General features: G+C 35.9%; 1 long non-coding RNA gene across 1 annotated transcript in view; it reads right to left on the reverse strand.

Annotated features, from left to right (window-relative positions):
* Positions 1–1,790: 1,790 nt before the first annotated feature.
* The window catches only part of LOC123829845, a 51,724-nt gene continuing 37,977 nt past the window's right edge, over positions 1,791–15,537 (reverse strand). The window contains exon 3 of the long non-coding RNA XR_006787654.1: positions 1,791–2,084. This is a non-coding gene — a long non-coding RNA (uncharacterized LOC123829845). The remainder of the gene's footprint in view (positions 2,085–15,537) is intronic.

The raw sequence follows: 15,537 nt of genomic DNA on the forward strand, positions 1-15,537 counted from the left end.
ATCTAGGCTGTAGGGGGGCTGAGTCACCTAGGCAATTTGATGTTTCACAGAAAAACTCTACATGAGATGTGCTGCATGAGTGGGAATAGTGTTGTGATGAAGCTGCCAATCACCAGTTGCCCATAAGTGTGGCCTTCTGAATCATCTGAATAGTTCAAGCTTAATGCAAAATTTGATGAAGAGTTGTTGCTCTACTGTCTGGGTCATTTTGAATGTGACAGCCACACAATAAATACACATGCTGACTCGATGGTGTCTACCACCACCACTGACTAGTACAGTGAAGTCGTCATTGTTCATGCTTACACATTACAGTCCATTGTTGTTGTCTGCCAGGTCACATCAATGTTGTGCAAATCATTCTCATCATAATAACAATGGCTGGACTTTTTCTGGACAGACCTTATATCAATAGAATCCTCAAAAAACAAAAAGAAAAGAGAAAAATTACTGGAAAAAAAAATCCAAGGACTGTGGGACAACTAAAGAAGAGGAACATGTAATGGGACTACCAGGGGAAGACAGAGAAAGAGACAGGAGGAATATATGAATCAATAATGATTAAGAATTTCCACAAGCTTAGAGAACACCAAACTGCATAAATGTAAAAACAAACAAACGAACCATATCCAGGCATATCATTTTACAACTATAGAGAATCAAAGATAAATAATCCTGAAAGAAGCCAGAGCTGAAAACAAACAAAAAACAGACAAATAAACCTAAAAAGTCACCTTCTAATGAGGAACACTGGATTACATTCTCAGAAACCATGCAAGCAAAATAAAATATTTAAAGTGTTGAGAAAAATCCTGCAAACTGAAAACTCTGTACCCTATGAAATTTTCTTTCAACAATGAAGAGATAAAGGCTTTCTCAGACAAACAAAAGCTGAGGGAATTTGTTACCAGTAGACCTGCCTTGCAAGAAAAGTTCTTTAAATAGAAGGACAATAATATAAGTCAGAAACTCAGATCTACATGAAGTAAGGAAAAGCATTGAAGAAAGACAAATAAAGGTAAAATAAAAACTTTTATTTTTTTTTAGTCTTCATTGCTCTAACAGGTAACAATTTTTTCAACCAGACATCCTCACCTTCAATTTGATTCTTTTGTAATTTACATGTGCTTGCTAAAATTTATCATTTCCTTCCTATTTTCCATCTTTTCCATTTTCATCTTAGTAATGTGAATGTCTTTGATGAATAATCTCAACATCTGGGCCATGCCTGTATTTGCTTCTATTGACTATTTTCTCTGTTGAGAATAGATTGCATCTTCATGCTTTTTCATGTGCGTCATAATCTTTGATTATATGCCTGCAGTTTTAACTAAAGGAACAGTAGACACTGAAGTAAATAACACTTACCTTTGGAAAGTGGCCCCACTCTCTGCCATAATGCTGGATTGGGTGCTGAGTCAGTCTTCACAGGATCTCTGGGCAGCAATAATTGGACTAACTGCACCACTGCCTTTACATTTTTTGTGGGCTGGATCATTGTGTTCCTTTCAGGGGAACCCGAAATCTAGTAATGGTGAGACTCCAGAAAACTTCCCTTGCTTCACAGCTGAGTAGCATGCTTTTGTGAGTGTGCGTACTCCTTGCTCTCCAGCTGTGCTTTGGAAATTTCTTTCAGCTGTTGCCCTTCCCACAACTTCCACTACCACCACTCTGTCAAATTTTAGAAGGCTTTGAAGTTGCTTATCTTAGCTGTCCTGCCTTGCCTGCAGTCTTTGGTAGCTGAAATTCCAAAGTGCCTCGGGGCAGGGTTTTTTCTGAGCTCTCTTACCCTCTCTGCACCAGAGACTGCAGACATTGGAATGAAAGGATCTCGGAGTGCATCTAATGAGTTCCTCTCACCTCTCTCATGCTGGCCTTGCCTTGGGAGAAGGAAGAAGCTTGCACTTGGGTGAAGCCCACATGCCCCATGGGAGGTCTTTCTCAGCTCTTTTTCTAACCCCTTTTGATATATTTCCACTGAAATTATATAATTACCCACGGGGAAGAGCTGCTGAGTGACTGCAGACTAGTTCTGTAAGAGGAGATCCTTGGATATCCAATCCGGCACACAGGTTCACAGGAGACTGTTAAAAGCAAACTTAAAATTACACTGGGTTTAAAATATTTTTAAACATCAAAATCTTTACTCTCTGGGGGTAAAATATTATGTATCATTCTCACACTTTGAAAGACGGTCTTGCAGGTACCATCCCCTTCCCTTCCCTCATATCATTCCCTGGGGATCTACTCTAGTAGATGCTTTCCCTGGTATTTATTTTCCCATCGCTACAGATTTCATTTCTGCTTCTTACAGGTACACATTTGTCAACATAAGAAATGTCCAAACCTGTAAAAATGTTTAGGAGTTTATTTGAACCAAACTGACAACAATTGCTGGGAAGCAAAATCTCAACAGATTGAGAAAATCCTCCAGAGAACGGCACTTAGGCATGTTATTTTCTACATTACAATCAAAGGAGGAGACATAAGGGGGTTACATGAAATCCATTGGTAAAAGATTCGGGAGGCAGGAAAAAGTGAAGCAAAGTGGGGGATGGGGGAAATCTCTGGGACAGGATAAAAAGTTAAATAAATAGACACATACTTTTTTGACATTTGTGGGTATAGGAGAGTTAACATTCAACAATTAACACTATAACATTAACAATAAGGCGATTTGTGTCTCTGCTCTCATGGGTGGTTTTGCTTTGAAGTGTCCCACAAAAGGAAATTACTTTGTTATTCCAAAGGTATGTTATCTTAGATGCAAAAAGACAACAGACAGGCTCAGTTAAGGTGAAGGTTAACCTTTGTTAGGGAAAAAATATCACTCTAGGACATGACTACCTCCCATAAACTTCTTTTAGTTGGAAAGTTTTAATTTCAGACCAACCTATGTGATTACTTTGGTCACTGTGTTTGTGAAATCACCATTCAGACTTCCTTGAGCTTATCAGGTTTAGTATGTGGTCCCTTTTTTTGTCCAGGGGTTACAGTACAAGGTTTGTGCACCCAATACTTGTAAAGAAAGGCCAATATTCAATACATCAGAGTTTGGTTAAGGAAAGGTTTACTGATTGAAGGCACATCTAGAGAAGATGGGAGTGCCTTATGAGTTCTCAAAATCTATCTTAAGATAACCTAGAATTCAGGCATCTTTCCTGTCAAGGCAAGGGGCAAATCAAGAAGTGTGTGAGGGCCATAAACAGTGAGATAGCAAGGTTTGCCTGATGAGATCCAAGGAAGAGGAAAAAAGAGCTCAGACTTTCTGAATCCCTTTGTCCCTGGAGGTTCATTGACACTTTCTCCACCCCTCTATCCCACCCCACTTCTTCCACTCACCCACTTGTCTGATTCCAGTTCTGGAGACTAAAGGGTCATTACTTTTGCCTACTTCCCCACCTCTTCTGGAAAGGCGCCCTCTGACAAGGGGCTGCTCAAGCTTTAGCAGAATTCCTCTAGTTAATTAGCATATCTGAGGCAGGAGCTATTAGCCCAAAAGCCTTGGGAGAAATACAGGCTAGAATTAAGACAGAGAAAGAGAGAGCTTTTCCCTGTTATAATTGTCCAAGCTCCCTCAGCTGCATATTTAGTTTGGATTGCTAACATGAAACTGGAATCATGACAGATGTAACCTCTTGGGTTTCCCTCAACTTGCTAATTTGTAGTGTACTTGTCACATACAAGATCAATGTCTGCTTCTTGCACATTAACTTGGGTTTAGAACCTTGTTATGAAAGCTTACAATCAACTCTGAATCTGCAGAAGACAAAAATAGTGCCCACAGGACACTACAGGGCCAAGATTGGAGATCACAGTGATAGCTTCTTCCTCTTCCTCCAGCTGTAATGGAGGGTAATGGAGAAATAATTGAATCTCGGAACCCAGCATTCTCATTTACCAACAGCAAATAACACAGATGTTAAATCACTTGGGAGCATTTATTAGAGACTCTGAGGCACCTGCCTTCTTTCTTCTATGTATGTGGGTTGTACCAGCAGACTCTAATTTCCAGGCTTCTACTGGAATGGGAAGAAGGTAATGCATGCCTCTCCCATGCATACCTAGTCTACTGTTAGGTGAAAATTTGGAATTTCCAGGAGCACTGACCAGTGCAATAAAACATCCACTCATGATATTCATTCAGAAAATCTGATAGATGAAAGAGACAACGAGCCATTGTAGGACACATTGCTTCATGTCCACAAAGCTATTCTGGAATTATGACACTGCAAACACCATTCTATAAAGAACTCTGAGAAAACTACATAATGCCCTGCTCAAATTTTCTGAATGTTCCAGCATTCTGGATTGGTTTATTTTACACTAATAATATAGTCATAACTGGTGTTTTATCTTCAACTGCTGCTTGGTATGCTAACACATGCAGCATCATGCATATTCCTGGAACTGGAATAGTGGCAAATATGCACCACCCATTGAAACCTACAAGAGCAACTTTTTCTTTTATAAAATATGCCATAGAATCCCATTCTGCAATAACAATATTCTACATAGATTCTCATTGTACAATGCTCAGTCCCGTGGAAACTTTGTTGGTCCTTACCTTAATTAAGCTGCACCATAACCACAGTGAGAGATACGTATATACTCTACACAGGTTAAATTCCAGGATTGGAGTATTAGAACCTAAAGCAGTGATAAGCTTGGGGACAATATTCTAATCCTAGCTCTTGATCTCACTCTAATGTATTTCTATTCAAAAGGACTTTGCAGATACAGCATTCTGCTAAAGAAATCAAAGAGAACAATTGTGTTGAAACTGCATAGAAGGAAAAACATTAACTCCCTGATGCTTAATCTCACAAGTATGCACACTTACTTGAAGAGGCTGTGTAGAAGGAGAAAGGAGATAAAAATTGAGAGGAAACAAAGGAGAAGACAGGGAAAGGTAAGTAGTAGGGAAGCAGGCAGAGGCCAAAGTTTTCAATAATTCAAAAACTTCCATCATGAGAATTAAGATTTAATGCAACAGCCTAACTAATAACATAGCCAGGGAAATAATGGAACATTTATAACAGTGAAAACTACCCACTTGCAAAACTAAATGTCATTTCAGGAAGAAAGAAATAGGGCTTAGGAATTAGGGCAACAGAGAAATCTTTAAAAAGAGAGAGAATGAGACCAAAAAATGCATGATCTGTCAGATGCACATAATCCATTAAGAGATAAGTGAACAAAATCCTGACTCCCAATTCCTTTATATTATCAGTCTGTTAACATTTAATAATTTAACCAGAAAACAGAAAATAGTATTTTGTCTAGCAGTTACTAAAGCTAAAGCAGATGGGAGCACCTTATACAGACATATTAAGACTATAACACACAACTTTAATGTTTCTTCACTTTTATATCATTTATAAAACTTATTTCCTGAGTACATGGATATTAAGTGAAATCAGCTATTAAAACACCATATGCTACACTCCTACTCATGTCCAAAATTATATTTTTCTCAACACAGATACTTTATTCCTTTGGAATTTAAATGGCTAAGGGTTATCCCTGTCAATCAAAGTCCTATTCTTTTATATGGATGACATGCTTAGCAAGAATGCCTCCAAGCATCTTTATTAATATGAAGAGTGTTTCTCTTTATCCCACACATAGTGAACAGAAATCTCTGATACTGATGACAGGGAATCTTTATTAAGTGATTTCCAAGAGACTTGAATGCAGCTATCCTGGCCCTGGTCCTCACACTGACATTTAGAATCACTCTTCAGAGCTCCATATTGCCCATGATAGTCATATACACATCATGTGTTTAGCTCCATCACTGCCTATCCTCTTTCCAGTTCCCACTGGGTTCACATTTTGACTGGGTCCCCCAGTGACCAAACTCAGTACTCACTAAACTCCATTTTTAATGTGTTAACCAGGGAGTTCATATAAATTATTTGTAATATGTAAGGACTTAATTCTTCACTCCAAGCCAAGGACCCCAAATGCCTAAAATGGCAAAGCCGAAATTTATTTCATATCTTTGGAGACTAATATTGGATTGATTTGCTATGATTAATACTCAAGAAAATAGTCTTTCTTCTATTGTTAAGCCTCAGTGGATGGAGTTTAGGTCCAACATACTGACAACCCAGAAGCTGATACTCTGAGACCATACTAACATCCTATGTAATTGAGTCAGTGTGGTCAGAGAAGAGAAGTGAACCCAAACATTTCAAAGGATTATTCTTTCTCAACCTACTTACAATAGTGCACGTGATGCCTTTTACCACTTTGAGAAGCTATTCCTACAATATGTGCCTCTAGCAGTCCACACAGAATAGCATAATTTAAAAAAGAGGTAAGTAGATGCTTCTATATTATGTTATAATCATTATATACTAGGACAATGAGAATTATCACAGTTAACTATTGCCAGGTTTGGTCTTCTGGTTGAATATTTTAGAAAGTTCAGTGCATTTTGAAGATGTTTAAAATTTTTAGACTTCTGTTAATAAAGCAAAACTTAGAGCTTAGTGTCGACTTTTTAAAAGAGAACAAATTCAAATCCTTAAAAAATATGTAGTTGAAAACCAGCATTGTTACTGCATTAGTGGAAAAATTTCATTAATTCATTCAAATCCTTATCAGTTGGGAAGGCCAAATGGAAGATTCATCAAAATATATGTGATCAATGTAGAAAACACACACATACACACACACACACACACACACACACACACGAAGTTTCAAGACACTCAAGGAACCATCACAGTGTCTTTTGGACATAAGATCAATATGTGTAATAGTTGGAGATTATATTAAGATTAAAGAATGCTATAAAACAAGAGATCAAATAGAAAAACACACTCCTGCTTTTCAGGTAAAATTTTCTAGGTAATCTAGAAGTATAACCATTTAGTCAAGCAAGTGTTTTCAAGAAATTGCCCTTCCTGTGGCAAGAACCATAATTAGTAATCCTGTCACTTGACTAAATAGATGAAAATTTAAGAAAAAGATAGGCTACGTCTAGATGACCATGTAAACTGCTTCCTTCTTTACTATTAAACATTAAGATGGCATCACATAACCACATGGGGTACTGTTAAATAGATTCAACAATGACTTTTAAATTAGAAATATATATTTTGTGCCATACAAGTAGAGGATGAAAATATGTAAGCACGTTTGATATGACCCAGTTAATTAATTGAAACTTTGGGAGTATATTAGGAAGACTAACAAAACTTTATCTGCCAATCACATGAATCAAATTGTTGCTGAGTGTAAAATAAAGTTTATTGCATTTGCCACTGTGATTTTGAAGTATATGTGTCCTCTACCTTAATAAAATTCCTATACCCCACTGAATGTTATTTGGAGTGCTTTCTAATCACTCTGGTTCAGCAGAGAGTTAACCAAATTTCCATCCTTGATTATTTCATGACATAAAAGATGGTTTTCTTAGAGATTAGATGAGTTTTAGCTAGAGAAGTATAGAAGTGAAGCAATGAATGTCGTTGCCTGGGAAATAAAGAAATGCAAGAGGTAATCGATTTCTTCCAATCTTTATTTTGTTCTCCCACTTGACTTGAAACCACATATTAACAGTTAAGGCATCCATCTTCTTGCAACTCAACCAGCATTATAGAGTACACTCAGTCTTGAGTATATTGAAAATCCCATCATAAAAGATCTTCTGAGGCATCTGTATTTAAAATAACAGCTTTTTCTAATTAAGCAAGCAGATTTAAACACATGGAAATAAAGAAAATACTGGAGAATTAGCCCTCTGGTGTAAACTATGCTTAACTATGTGTATATTTATTCATTTATTTTACACAATCTGCTCATTGCTTCAAAAGTAGACAGTTGGTTTCAATGTTCCTTGTAAGCTCTGTTCAGTTTCACTTCCTTACTGTGCCTTCTTGGCATCTGCTTTTATGGAAATAATAGCTGGTCATTAACACAGCATTGCATGCCTTACAACTGCGTTGTTTTCTTTGTAAAATAGGCATCTGTAAAATAATTACAGATGGGAAAGTATGCCCCATGGAATTTTTTCTTCATTACAAAATTACCCTGTTCCGATCATTTTATATCAACTTCATTATAAGTAGAAAATACAGGGAAAATAAAATATGTCAGTTAAAACAGCAATCATCAGGGTGTTTGTTCTTTCCAACTGAGAAGTAATGGATTATATATGAAAGAATTATCATGGAAATATTTACTTAATAAGGGAGTTCCAATCCCTCTTCTCTCAACATTCTCTCCATTCTATAAGAACAATCTCTCTCAGTCACATATGAGTCTCCTGTGAAAGCTTCCAAATGTTATAGTCATGGTGGACTTGGCAGCTAAAATCTAGAAGAGGAGGATTTGCCACACAGTATTGTTTAGTTATTATTGTATCCAGCTTCCCCTTCCATCTTTTAGTAGGATAACTCTGAGCTGAATGTTCTTCAGATGTTAGTTCAGATCAGTTTTCCACCTTCTCTGCCCTGCTGATTGCCTCAGAAAATTGACCCATGTAGACTACATCAACTGAAATCCCTTGTCTCCCAATTCCCTGTAAGGTTTCACCATTGGGAAGCAGTAGCAGGTGATTTCAGAGAAAGAGGAGGTCAAGGATGTGTTCTCCTGACTGTCACCACTAGGCTTCAGCTGGCAGTTATCTGTATCCACTCACTGAAGCCCAGAGCTCCCATTGGGCAGCTCTTCCTTACAGCTTTCAGTCCTCAGGGGTTCTGGTATCTGCTTCTTCTCTTTACAAGTCAAGCCTCATGGTGGCAACGTCTTCAAACTGGAGTTAGCTGTAGGCTTTGTCATCTTTTCTTGGTGTCCTTTGCTCACATATTGTTTACAATCCTTTTACTTAGTCCTCCCATTGCCTTTATTGAGAGTGCTATCTGTTTCTGGAACAGTACAAGCCCCTATTCATATTTTGTTTCTGTGGAAATAGAGACACAAGAGGACTGAGACCTCTCGAGTTACAGGACGACGGACTGTTAGAAGTGGAAAGAAGTTTCAAACACTTGACCATGTTGAAAACAGGACCCCAAAATATCTGGTATTCTGCTCAAGTCACATAGCTAATTGGTTGAAAAGACGAGGCCCAACCAGCCTTCTAACTCCCAGTTAAGGTTGTTTTTTCTTCCTTACCAAAATATGTATTTAATAATCTATAATCCAAACATGAGTTGAGTGAACAGGGATAATAATTTTGGTTATTTCTTTATCTTATTTTTGTTTGTTTTTTAATGTATTACTTGAGGAAGATTTGTATGAACTGTGAAATGAGGGAGATAAACACAATACAGAAAAAATGAAGAGGATAATAGTTAAGGAGCACATTGTAGGAACAGTGATAGTTGGCTTTTTAAATTTGAGTCATTAGCAAAATTCACTTTAGCATCCCCAGTTTATCTCTTCAGTTTATGCTGAGAATGAATAAACCATGCATGCAGAGTTAATTCTGTATCAAAATATATAATGCACAGCTGCCAACCTCACTTACAAGGTTTCATTATTTCATAAAATGGGCTCAAGAGAGTCTTCGAGATTGTATTTCAATGATAAAAAACATATTTTTATTAGATTATTAGCCTTCCAAAGATAGACATAAAACTCCCAGAAGCAAGTACTAATATAAAATTTTCACTTTTCTCATGTGTAAACTATCAATTGTTTTATGTCTTGTAGAAGTCTACAAATATTCCAAACACTCAGAAATAGTTCCTAAGGAGAAACCTTAGCACCTTTTATTATCCCTCATATTAAGCGACTTCTAAAAATAGAATTAAAATATATATTTTTTTTTTTGCTTTCCTATACGCAATGACATATGTGGGGAATGAAAATAATCTGGTTGGAGAAAGCTACCCTTTAATTTGCAACCATGATTGTATATGTGGAATTCAGTAATTCAACAACAACAACAACAACAAAACAGAAAAGACAATTTATAATGCATATACATGAAGTAGTCCTCCTTTATATAGTTATATCTTATTATCATTCTAATGAGATAATTCAACTGCTAAATGTTGTTTTGACTGAATTCATCAAGCATATGCCACACATACAATGTGAATCACAGAAAATGTTTTGCCATGGAATATAATTCAGGCGGTGACTTGAACAAAGATGTCAGTTGATTTTACATTTAAAGAAGGTTCACAGTAAAATAACCAATATCTGTAATGAATAACCTTGGGCCTTGAGTCTCATTAAAGCTCTACAGCATTGAATCTGGCTTTGATATAAGTTTAAACACAGGCTACATGAATATATACATCAAAAAGAAATTAAGTGGGAAAATACACAAATCAGCAATCCATCAATAATAAAACAGATACCAGAAAAAAACACATGAGACCGAGAAGAAAGACAACTCATTAGGGACCTGGCACATTTCTTCTAACAAATGAGACTACTATGATGGTGTTCATCAGGAGTTGGCTGATGGTGATACAGCCCTCACTTGCATTAATCTGGCCTACAGGATCCAAGATGCCCTTGAGCATCATGTACTGGTCCAGAGAAACCAGAAAGTGGCTGCAATCAATCTAACTGGTGTTTTCCCAAATCATGTGGTTTCATCATTATTACTCAACACAAGCTGAAAAGCAACATGAAAAATCGCAGCTAAGATTACATGTGTTTAGAGGGTTCATCTCATTTACCTCTCTATTGCTAATACCTAGTGTGGTGCCATTAAAACTGATATATACTTACAGTCAAGTCATTAAATGTTAGATTGCACTGAATAAATTAACTAGAGCCCTTTCATCGCTAGGATTCTGTTATATGTTATATGAACTATAACAAGTTGTTTCAACTCTCTCAGTTTCAACATCTGAAAATTGGGAATTATAATAGTACTATCTCCTAGGTTTTCCCCCCAAAATAATTAAATGAGATAATGTGCATGAACATACTTTTTATATATTAACATACCATTAAATATTTAATGTTTGTGTTTGTGCTGCTTTTTAAAAATATTTATAGATTAAAAAGGAGTGCTAATTTTGTCATTGGCATTCTTCTGTTTGATACATGATTAGATTTATCTAACAATTGTTAAGTTATATTTTGCTCAGGAAATTCAATAATATTTTCAATATAAATGAGAACTGATTTGCAAACACTTTTATTTTTAACATATTTGCCCTTAGCACTAAAAGATTGCTCATATTTTTCCAATATAAATGAGAGAGAGAGAGTTCCATAAAGTACAAAAAACAGAGAGCTATGATATCTGGCATTTCAGGACATATCTACACAGCTGATGTTTCCCACAAGGAAGGTCCTATTGACATGAAAGACCATTGAACTTTAACTGTGAGAAAATAAGTGAACACATTCATTCACACAGAAAGCTCCCATTGCCTGTGACAGCCAATCTGTGACAGGGCAAAAAAGGAAGTGGTTTATATAGTGCAAAGCAGTGCAGTCTTGGCAGCTGAAGGGAATTCTCAAATAGCTTAATAACTAAAAATTTCTAGAAGTGCTGTAAGCAAATTTATCTCTGAGAGAGAATGAAGTCCTTTGTCCTTACCTCTGGAAAAAATTGTAATGTCTTGTGAAACAAATCAGTGTTAGTGATCATAAAAAGAGCTACAAATTGGAAACAGAAAAGTAGCTATGGATGAGAAGTGAAGGCAGAGGTGACAAAAAATTAACAATTAAGTATTGTTGGTGACAATGGGAGAAAAGACACCTTGAGACAAAAAAAAAAAAAAAGACGATAGGGGTACCTTGAAATACATGTGAGTATTTCTATGTTTAAAACAGATATTCATCTCTGGGAACTGGGAACATGATGTGAGAATTCCCTAAATCTTAGGCTATTCATAAATTATCAATATTCTTCATACTCCTTATTATAGTTAAAAACTCACTACTTTGAAAATACTGTTTAATAGTATTTATAAAACTTTTAGCTCTAGCAAATATTCAAAAACTGGAAAACACAAGCAAATACTATTGTCTACTTTTCAAATAATAACATTAACATTAGCATCTCCTATCAAGGTTAAAAGTATTATTTCATTTCCAAACTGTATTACTTCTTGAAACACCTTAGAAGATCTGTAAAATGTATACTATGCATATAAACTTACTAATTTCAATTTTATTGGCAAGAATAACTTACCCTTGGCAGAAGACAGGACAACCACAAACATATACACAATACAGAAGGAGTTATGAGCAAGATGGGCTAATAAGGAATAAAGAAAGACAGGAGCAAGCAACATCCATGCAGAGATTAGGGAGACCAAGTAGCTCCTAAGAAATGACAAGAGAACGTTTCGTTTCCTACTTAGTTTTATTCCCAGTAAGACTGTCTCCTACCTTTAGATACAACTGCCTGTTATATATTTATAGGAAAATACACTTCCTCTTACTTTTTGCTGGAGTTAGCTGGGGAGGTCTCTCTTTCATGAAACTAAAAAGACTGAAACTGGAACAGTTCATGTTATTTGAGAAAGTCCTTGCATGTTTGTTTATAGGTGTGTGTGTGTTTATAGAGAGTCTGTTTTTTACCTCAAGGTATTAGTTTCTATTTTGTTTTAGATACACTTTTATCTGCTACCTCAGCTGGAGAAATGATAAATCTTGGCTGTGATCTCTTGCTTTTAGGAAAGGAAGAAATTAAAAAACATAATAAGAAATAATAGGAATCACCATTTATTTGTTACCTCCTCCTAAACTCAGTTATATAACCTGAAAACTCAGTTTTACAAATGAGAGCAACATCCACCACACAGCTACAATTACTGAAGAAATTTAATTTTGCAGAAACAAGCAATTAATGCAAATAACAGAAAATCAGAATCTCTTAAACATATATTTTATAACTTTTGTATTAAATATTTTATTGTTATGCTATTAGTGGTGTCCCAATTTTCCCACTTTGCTCTCCTCAGCCTAGCCCACATCCGCTTCCAGAGTCATCCCCCACCTTGCTGTCCATGCTAAGTCATTCTTACATGTTTCTTGATTAGTCGCTTTTCCTTTCTTTCCACTCTTCCCCTTTTCTCCTAATCCCTCTTGTCGCTGTCAGTCTGTTCCTTGTTTCCATGCCTCTGGTTCTGTTTTGCTCATTCATTTATTTTGTTCATTAGGTTCCTCATTTTGGTGAGGTCATATGGTATTTGTCTTTCAACCACTGCCTTATTTCACTCAGCATAATGTTCTCTAGTTCCATCCATGCTGATAAGAAAGGTAAGAGTTCTTTCTTTCTGCTGCATAGTATTCCTTTGTGTAAATGTACCATAGTTTTTTGATCCACTCATTTACTGATGGGCACTTAGGTTGCTTCCAACACTTGGCTATTGTAAATTGTGCTGCTATGAACATTGGGGTACATAGGTTCTTTTGGATTGGTATTCTTGGATTCTTAGGGTATAATCCCAGCAGTGGAATTGCTGGGTCAAAAGGCAGTTACATTTTTAGCTTTTTAAGGAAATTCCATACTGTTTTCCACAGTGGCTGCACCAGTCTGCATTCCCACCAACAGTGTACTAAAGTTCCCTTTTCTCTACATCCTCACCAGCATTTGTTTGTTGATTTAATGATGGTCATTCTAATTAATATGAAATGATATCTCATTGTGGTTTTAACTTGCATCTTTTTGATGGCTAGTGATGTGGAGAATCCTTTCATATGTGTATAGGCCTTCTGCATGTCTCTCTTGGAGAAGTGTCTATTCAGGTACTTTGCTCATTCTTAATTGGATTATTTGACTTCCTCGTGTTGAGTCATATGAGTTGGAATTTATATATATTTTGGAGAGCAAACCCTTGTTTGAGGTATCATTGGCAAATATGTTATTTCAAACAATCAGTTCCCTTTTCATTTTGTTGATGGCTTCTTTAGCCATGCAGAAGCTTTTAATTCAATAAAGTCTCTTTTGTTTATTATTTCTTTTATTTCCCTTGCCCTGGGAGATATATCAGCAAAAATATTGCTGCATGGGATATCTGAAATTTTAACACCTGTGTTTTCCTCTAGGACTTTCATGGTATCATGACTTAAGTCTTTTATCCATTTTAAGTTTATTCTGGTGTATGGTGTAACTGGCTGGTCAAGTTTCATTATTTTTGCATGTACCAGTCCAGTCTCCCAACACCATTTGTTGAAGAGGCTATTTTACTCTATTATACGTTTATGCCTATTTTTTCAAATATTAATTGACCATAGAGACTTGTGTTTATTTCTAGGCTCTCTATATTGTTCCACTGATCTATGTGTCTCTTCTTATGACAGTACCAGACTGTTTTGATTACAGTGGACTTGTAGTATAGTTTGATATCCTGTATTGAGATTGCTCCTACTTTGTTCTTTCTCAAGATTGCTGAGGCTATCTGGGGTTGTTTAGGATTCCATATAAATTTTTGAGGTATTTGTTCCAGATATGTGAAATATGTCAATGGTATTTTAATAATAATTGCATTGAATCTATAGATTGCTTTGGGTAGTATGGACATTTTAATGATGTTAACTCTTCCAGTCCATGAACATGATGCTTTCATTTATTTTTAACTTCCTTAAGTTCTTTCTGCAATTTTCTGTAGTTTTCTGAGTACAGTTTACCTCCCTGGTTAAGTTTATTCCTATGTCCATTATTTTTCTTGTTACATAGTAAATGATGATTTTTCCTATTTTCTGTTTTTAAAAATGCACTGTTGGTATATAGAAATGACCTCAACTTCTTAATAGTGACTTTGTATCCCACTAATTTGCCAAATTCATTTGTTAAATTGAATAGTTTTTTGGTGGAGACTCTAGGGCTTTCTATGAACACTATCATGCTGTTGGCAAATAATGATAGTTTTATTTCCTCCTTTCCAATTTGTATGCCTCTTATGTCTTTTTCTTGTCTAATCACTGTGGCTAGAACTTCCAGTACTATGTAAGTTCACCATAAGAATGGTGAAAGCTGACACCCTTGTCTTGTTCCTAATTTTAGGGGGAAAGCTTTTAGATTTTGCCCACTGAGTATGATGTTTGCTATAGGTTTATCATATATGGCCTTTAATATGTTGAGGTATGCGCTCTCTACTCCCACTTTACTGGGTGTTTTTTTATTAACAATTGGTTTTGGATTTTATCAAATGCTTTTTCAGCATTTGTTGATATAATCATGTGATGTTTTTCTTTCATTTTGTTTATGTGATATATTACATTTATTGATTTGCAAATTTTGTACCATCCTTGCATTCCTGGGACAAATCCCACTTAATCACAGTGTGTGGTATTTTTTAATGTATTGCTGAATGCAGTTTGCCAATATTTTGTTGAGGATTTTAGCATCTATGTTCATCAGAGATATTGGCCTGAAGTTTTCTTTTTCTGTTGTATCTTTACCAGGTTTTGGAATGAAGATAATACTGGCCTTGTAAAAAGAGTTTGGGAGTGTTCCCTCTTCTTAAATTTTGGGGAATCGTTTGAGAAGGATAGAAGTTAGTTGTTTTTTAAGCATTTGGTAAAATTTTTCTGTGAAGCCTTCCATTTCAGGAATTTTGTGTTCTGGGAGTTTTTTGATTACTTCTTCAATTTCAC

This window comes from Phyllostomus hastatus, unplaced genomic scaffold (genome assembly GCF_019186645.2).
Source record: "Phyllostomus hastatus isolate PE091 unplaced genomic scaffold, TTU_PhHast_1.1 phas_scaffold_114, whole genome shotgun sequence".
In the NCBI taxonomy this organism is placed as follows: Eukaryota; Metazoa; Chordata; class Mammalia; order Chiroptera; family Phyllostomidae; genus Phyllostomus; species Phyllostomus hastatus.